Source organism: Mustela nivalis (genome assembly GCF_964662115.1).
Source record: "Mustela nivalis genome assembly, chromosome: 4".
NCBI classification, from domain to species: Eukaryota; Metazoa; Chordata; class Mammalia; order Carnivora; family Mustelidae; genus Mustela; species Mustela nivalis.
This window is the reverse complement of record NC_139023.1, coordinates 120430166-120436347: the sequence shown is the minus strand read 5'-3', so window position 1 is coordinate 120436347 and position 6182 is coordinate 120430166. Positions and strand designations below refer to the sequence as shown.

The following is a 6182-nucleotide window of genomic DNA, read 5'->3' as shown; positions in this document are numbered from 1 at the left end:
ATGAATATATGTGCCTGAAGCCAGGGGAGGGTCCTGAGCTAAATATACAGATTTGAAATCATCAGTCTATCTGCAGATAATGAAGCTTTGGTGTCAGCGAGGAAACAAGACTTTGGAGAAATCTTGGTATTTGTGAGGCTTGTGATATTTGTGGAAGATGATGTCATAGAAGAGACTGACAACAAATGGCCCTTTGTACGTGATCTGACACATTCATATTATCATTGTACACTTACAAATGATTAAGTGTGTATTGAATTTTGAGGGGGGAAAGGAGGGGAGAGGTGGGAGGGTAGAAAGAAGAGATGCTGGGTAACGACTTGTATTTTTCAACTAGAATACCTTGTAAAGCTATAGCACCAAAGCAAACACGGGATAAAACACTAGATCCTTGTTTTATAAGCCTTGGGATCAGGTCTGATTTACTTTAGGAAGGTCCAGAGGCATTTCAAATCATCTGTGTCAAATATTTTAAAGATAATTTTTTCTAGAGTTTTCCTAAAGATCCCCTTTTGGCCTATGCTGTGGTGGACCTGCTTCCTGGGGCTGTGCCTGAAAAGATCCAGGTGCCCAGAGTCCTTTGGGAATCACATCGAATTTTCAGAACGTTTTGCCTCTGTCGGTTCTATTTAGCACAAACTTGTAGGCCAATTATTGGCAAGAAACTTGATCTGACGCTGAAAAGGTCAGATCAAAAGGACAGGGTGATGTCACTGCCATAGTATTCACATCAACCTTACTACACCTCCTCAGTGATTCATCTAGGACTTCGGGTGTTCAGGAAGAACACATGGAAAAATTCAAATTCAAGACGTGAGAATGTTTGTTTAAGAACCTTCTACCTCTAGCCTTAGTATATAACACTTGTCTCCCAGTGGATGAGAGAGGCCAGCTTCTTATTATACAGAAGTATGAATTTAGGAGTTTAGCCCAAATAGCCCTATTATTTCTGCTTGTGTCCAGCCCCCCCCCTTTTAAAGATTTTTTAAATTTATTTGACAGAGATCCCAAGTAGGCAGAGAGGCAGAGAGAGAGGAGGAAGCAGGCTCCCCGCTGAGCAGAGAGCCCGATGCGGGGCTCGATCCCAGGACCCTGGGATCATGACCGGAGCCGAAGGCAGAGGCTTAACCCACTGAGCCACCCAGACGCCCCGTCTCCAGCCCCTTTTAATTTGCATCGATGCCCTCAGATCTCAGCCAGTGCTCTCTTCCTTTGCTTGTACATCCCTCTTCATGTCCTAAAGTATGCAATCTACCTGTAATCACTACTTTCTTAGGGGTGGGAAATTCTTTTCATGTTTATAAATTAAGCCACATGGGGCGTGATCTAGAACACTTGCAAATACTGGGTAAAGCTAGCTCTCACCTTTACTAGTCAGGCTTTCTCTGTTTGCTTTTGGTTTTGTTTTTTGGTTGTTGTTAACATTTACAGGTGAACTTCAGAAACTTTTCAACACTTTCTCTAAGCAAAAGTATGAGAAGGAATGATTACCCATGTACTGCTAAGAAGGGCTACCTTAATATAAAGAAATAGGAAAAAAAGGAGCTAATTAAAGTAATAGTCATGTCTTTAGACAAGACCATTGAGAGAAGACAGGCAGGAGCTGGAGGTAGTTCAGTGAAAACTAAAGCTCCAGGCTAGTAATTGGAAAGTGACATTTACTTTGGCCTTTGAATTTAATCCCATCAGATAGTCTCTATGCAAGAGTATCTCATAAAGTGTTGGCTAACACTTCTCACTTTCTCTTCTTTATGCCTTCCTCTTGTGCTTCCTTCTTTATGATCAGTCTGTGGAATGCTCAATTAATGCTAGATCTAATATTACAAAAAAAAAAAAAAAAAAAGAACTAAAGAGTGGAGGACTCCCTTGAGCCCTTCCAAAAAGGCAATGGAGAATCCCTAGGCAGTACACACCTCTCAAGTTCTTTGGGACAGTGTTGATTGATAGGCACAGAGATAGGACTAGTATTAGAAGTGGGTACCCTGGCTCCCTGGTACTTTGGAGCAACACACAGCCTTGCCCTAGTCCTGACCAGCCTTGTGGTGGCAGCCAGCTTTGGCGGCCCATGGGCCTTATTTACCAACTCAGCATTCTGTGGCGGTTCTTGGGCACTTGGCTCCAGTGGTTTCCTTGGCGCTCTCCAAAGGTCTCCTGGAATGACCAGCCTGTGGCAATCAGACTGCGCAGCAGGGATGGAGAGGAAGACATCCTTGGAGCATCACAGTCCCTTCCATGTGGTACTGAGTCACAGTGGGACTGCCTTACCACACAAGACAGTCGTAATTTTCAAAGAAATTTCATGTGATTTCAAAAAATGCCTCTTCAACAAAATGTTTATATTTTTCACTGTACACCAGCTCTGCAAGAGTCCCGGCTCTTAGCAAATCCATTTGCTCAGCGATTTGAAGTTCATGTAACGAACAGATAATGGGTGCTTACTCAGTGCCAGGTACCTAATGGGGCACTGTCATTATGTATAAACATACAGACATACATTCTTTACATTCAGTAAACATACGTTCTTATCTTACAGGTAAGAGAATGGGGACTCGCCCAATGAACAGGCTTGCCCAAGGCAGCGTAGCTAATAAGTAGTCAAATGGAAGTTCAGGACAAATAGGCATACCTGGACCCAAAGCTTACTAAAATATGGCTTGTGCAAGTATAAAGGCCACGTTTGGATTTACACTAACTTTCAGGTGTTATAGTGCAATGACTTTTTACCTCCTTCTGAGGCTGAGAACATGTTATCTAATGGTGACCTACACATAAAATTTAAATTTCTTTGAGTCTTACCCGAGATCATCCCCACAAAACATTAGCAAATGGAATTTACTGAGAATTTCATGAAGGAGTCAGAGAATGGGTTTATATTTCTGTGACGCACATGATTTTAATTGTCAATATAGATGTTATTTTAAAAATATCTATCGTTTGCTGTGCCACTGTGGAGAACTTCTACTCATTTCAGCCTTTCTTGCCCTACTGTCTCTTTATTCTTTGCTTCCCTTCTCTCCTTTTTGCAACTCAGGAGTAAACAGGCAAGCAAAAACAAAACAAAACAAAACAAAACAAAACAAAAAAACCCCAAATCAAAGCCGAACAAAACCCTAAGCCAAGAACTCAAGAAGCAAATCTTTCTTTAAAAAAAGTTAAACAAAGCAACTCTCCTCTTCCTCTGAAGCTTTGTTGTTGGCCAAAGCCAAGGTCCTCGATGTCTTACCTTCTAACACAAGTAATTATGGATGTATATCCTTTTTTCCCTCCCCCTCAAAAAACATTTACTCTGTAAGATGAATACACACTTAATAATTTTATGATCAGTTGATGGAACACTCAATTCACTATAAGCAATGGATTAGAATAAAAACAGGCTTAAGTAGGGCAAAAACATGTTCAGCTCTTATTTTATTTTATTTTAAAGATTTTATTTATTTGAGAGAAAGAGAAAGAAAGCATAAGCAGGGAAGGGGCAGAGGGGGAAGCAGACTCCCTGCTGAGAAGAAAACCCAACATGGGGCTCACATGAGACTCCATTTCAGGACCCTGGGATCTTGACCTGAGCTGAAGGCAGACCCTTAACGATTAGAGCCACCCAGGCTCCCCGATCAGCTCTACCATTTAAGAAGAACTAAAATATAACCTTCCTTTGACTCTGATTATTTATGTATTTTAAGATACAGCATATTGGGGATGCTATTATTAGCAATAATTATCAGTGTTTTGGATATATTCAGAAGTGTAGATTAATCAGTCATTCTGGTTAGTAGTATGAAGGATAATAGAATCTAGTATCCCAACATAGAGGACTTTTCTAGAGGAATTCAGTGTGTGACAAAATTAAATGCCTGGCTATTGCTTCATACTGGTATTAAAAAGAAAAAAAAAGAAAAGCTGACAATCAGATTCTCTGACACATTCATTAACTGCAGACAAGGGAGCAGCAGAATTTGCTTAAAGAAATGCAAATGGATCCCATTGTCCTTAAAAATGAAGACAGCACAGAGTAAGGAGGACATTTTGGCATTTTTAAAATAGATATTTCTTTTCTGTGCAGAAAAATAAAATGTCTTTTTCTGGTGAATTGCACTGAAGTGTCTGTTTTGCTTAATTTTTACGTTAATAGCATATGTGGTTTAATTCTGGTCAAGATGAAGACATTTAAAAAAATCTCATTAGAGAGCTATCCAGATGCTCTATTTATTTATTTAAAAATTTTTAATTATTTAAAAAATATTTATTTATTTTAGCTGAGTGTCAGAGAATGAGCAAGCAAGCAAGCGTGTGTTGGGGGAAGAGGGGTGTGGAAAGAGGGGGGAGAAGCAGACTCCTGGCTGAGCACAGAGCTGGTTGTGAGGCTCATCTCAGGAACCTGAAATTATGGCCTGAGCCGAAATCAAGAGTCAGACTCAACTTACTGAGCCACCCAGGCACCCTCAAATAAAATCTTCTTTTTAAAAATAGCCATTAGTATATTATGATGTCCTGCATTTTTATACCTGTTATTTTTTAAAAATGAAGTTAAGGCATTCCTGCTGCGTAGCTCTCTATTATGGTAAATCTTATTAAGAGTTGTACATAACATTAATGAAAAACTATTACCAAAAGTCTAACAACTACATGTAACAAAATCCTAAAGTAACATGGTCTAAGGTAATTCTGTCTTTAGACCTAATTTCTAGTACTAACATTTCAGGCAACCCACTGTGCCTTTGCACATGTTCTTTCCTTTGTACCTGTTCTTCTGGGAAGGCTCTTTCTCCCCATTTTTCTTATGGCCGGGTTCTTCTCCTTCAGATCTTTAAGAGCAGATAGTCATTTTTGCTTGGGTGAGGATATGCAGGAGTCTTAAACAAAACAAAACAAAATGAATAGGAATGTATCAGGGGTTTAATGAAACATCCTGTGGTTTGAGTGTAGTATGTATGCATGTGTGTGCAGGTAAGTGCATTTAAGATTAAATTATAAAGGTAAGTAGGCATCATTCCGGCAGTACTTTGTCTATCATTCTACTATGTTTGCCAAGGGAAAGTAGGCTAGAGAAAATGATTTGAATTTTAGAAGGATCACTTTGATGGAAGTGTGGAAAGTTGGGGGAGGATGGGGAAAGACTGGAAGAAGAGGTAATTGTTAGTAGACTGTAGTGTTAAGAACAAGAAATTATTTGAGACTACCTGGTGACAATAAAAGCAGAAAAGTGTAGTGGAGTAATAGATGAAATAGTTGGAAGCCACTTTACTGAGGGAAGTTGACAAGATGAGTGTGGTTGTTAGTGAAAGACAAAAGAGATTATTTTCTAGTGTTATTTCTGGTGTTATTTCTAGACTTTGATGAATAACTGGATTATGGTACAATTATTCAAAGTGGGAAATGGAGGAGGATTACTGAATTTTAGGGGAAGGCTTTTCAAACAAGATATGTACAATTTGAGTTTGAAATATATGAAATATTGTGATGGATCAGTGATTTTCAAGGTATGATCTGTCAATGCCTGGAGTCCCTAAGACTCTTTCAAAGGTCAGTGAAGTCAAAATCATTTTCATAAGAATATTAAGACATTATTCCTCTTTCTTCCATCTTTCTCTGCCCCTGTAATCGTGTGCATGAATATCCCGGCGGGGGATCACAAGAGTATTAGCAATGCTGAAAAGAGAGGCAAACACCCTTATTAAGTCATGCTCCAAAGTCACTGGCTGGTTCCTAACTGTGATGGTGAAGCATGGTTATATTGGCAAACTTGAAATTATTGATGATCACAGAGCTGAGAAAATTGTGAACCTCACAAGCAGGTTAAACAAGTATCAAGTGATCAGCCCCAGATTTGATGTACAACTCAAAGATCTAGAAAAATGGCAGACTAATCTGCTCCCATCCTGCCAGTTTGGTTTCATTGTACTGACAACCTCAGCTGGCATTGGCCCATGAAGAAGCAGGATGAAAACACACAGGAGGGAAAATCCTAGTATTCTTTTTCTAGGGATGTACTATGTATGTGCAAATAAAATCCCTCAATGGAAAAGAAAAAAGGCATTATTGCCTTTTAAACTATGCTGACATTTGCACTAATAGTGGAAGAGCAATTGTGGGTAAAATTATTAGTGCCTTAGCATGAATAAGGCAATGGTGCCAAGCTACAGGAATAATGATATTGTAGTCCTTATTGCCATGTCCTGGCAGTTTAA

The 6182-nt window shown here is 39.4% G+C and overlaps 1 pseudogene across 1 annotated transcript; it reads left to right on the top strand.

Moving 5' to 3' along the window:
* Positions 1 to 5640: 5640 nt before the first annotated feature.
* Positions 5641 to 5925, top strand: LOC309862984 (small ribosomal subunit protein uS8 pseudogene; annotated as a pseudogene). Its single transcript has one exon. The product of its transcript is annotated as a small ribosomal subunit protein uS8 pseudogene (transcript).
* Positions 5926 to 6182: the final 257 nt, after the last annotated feature.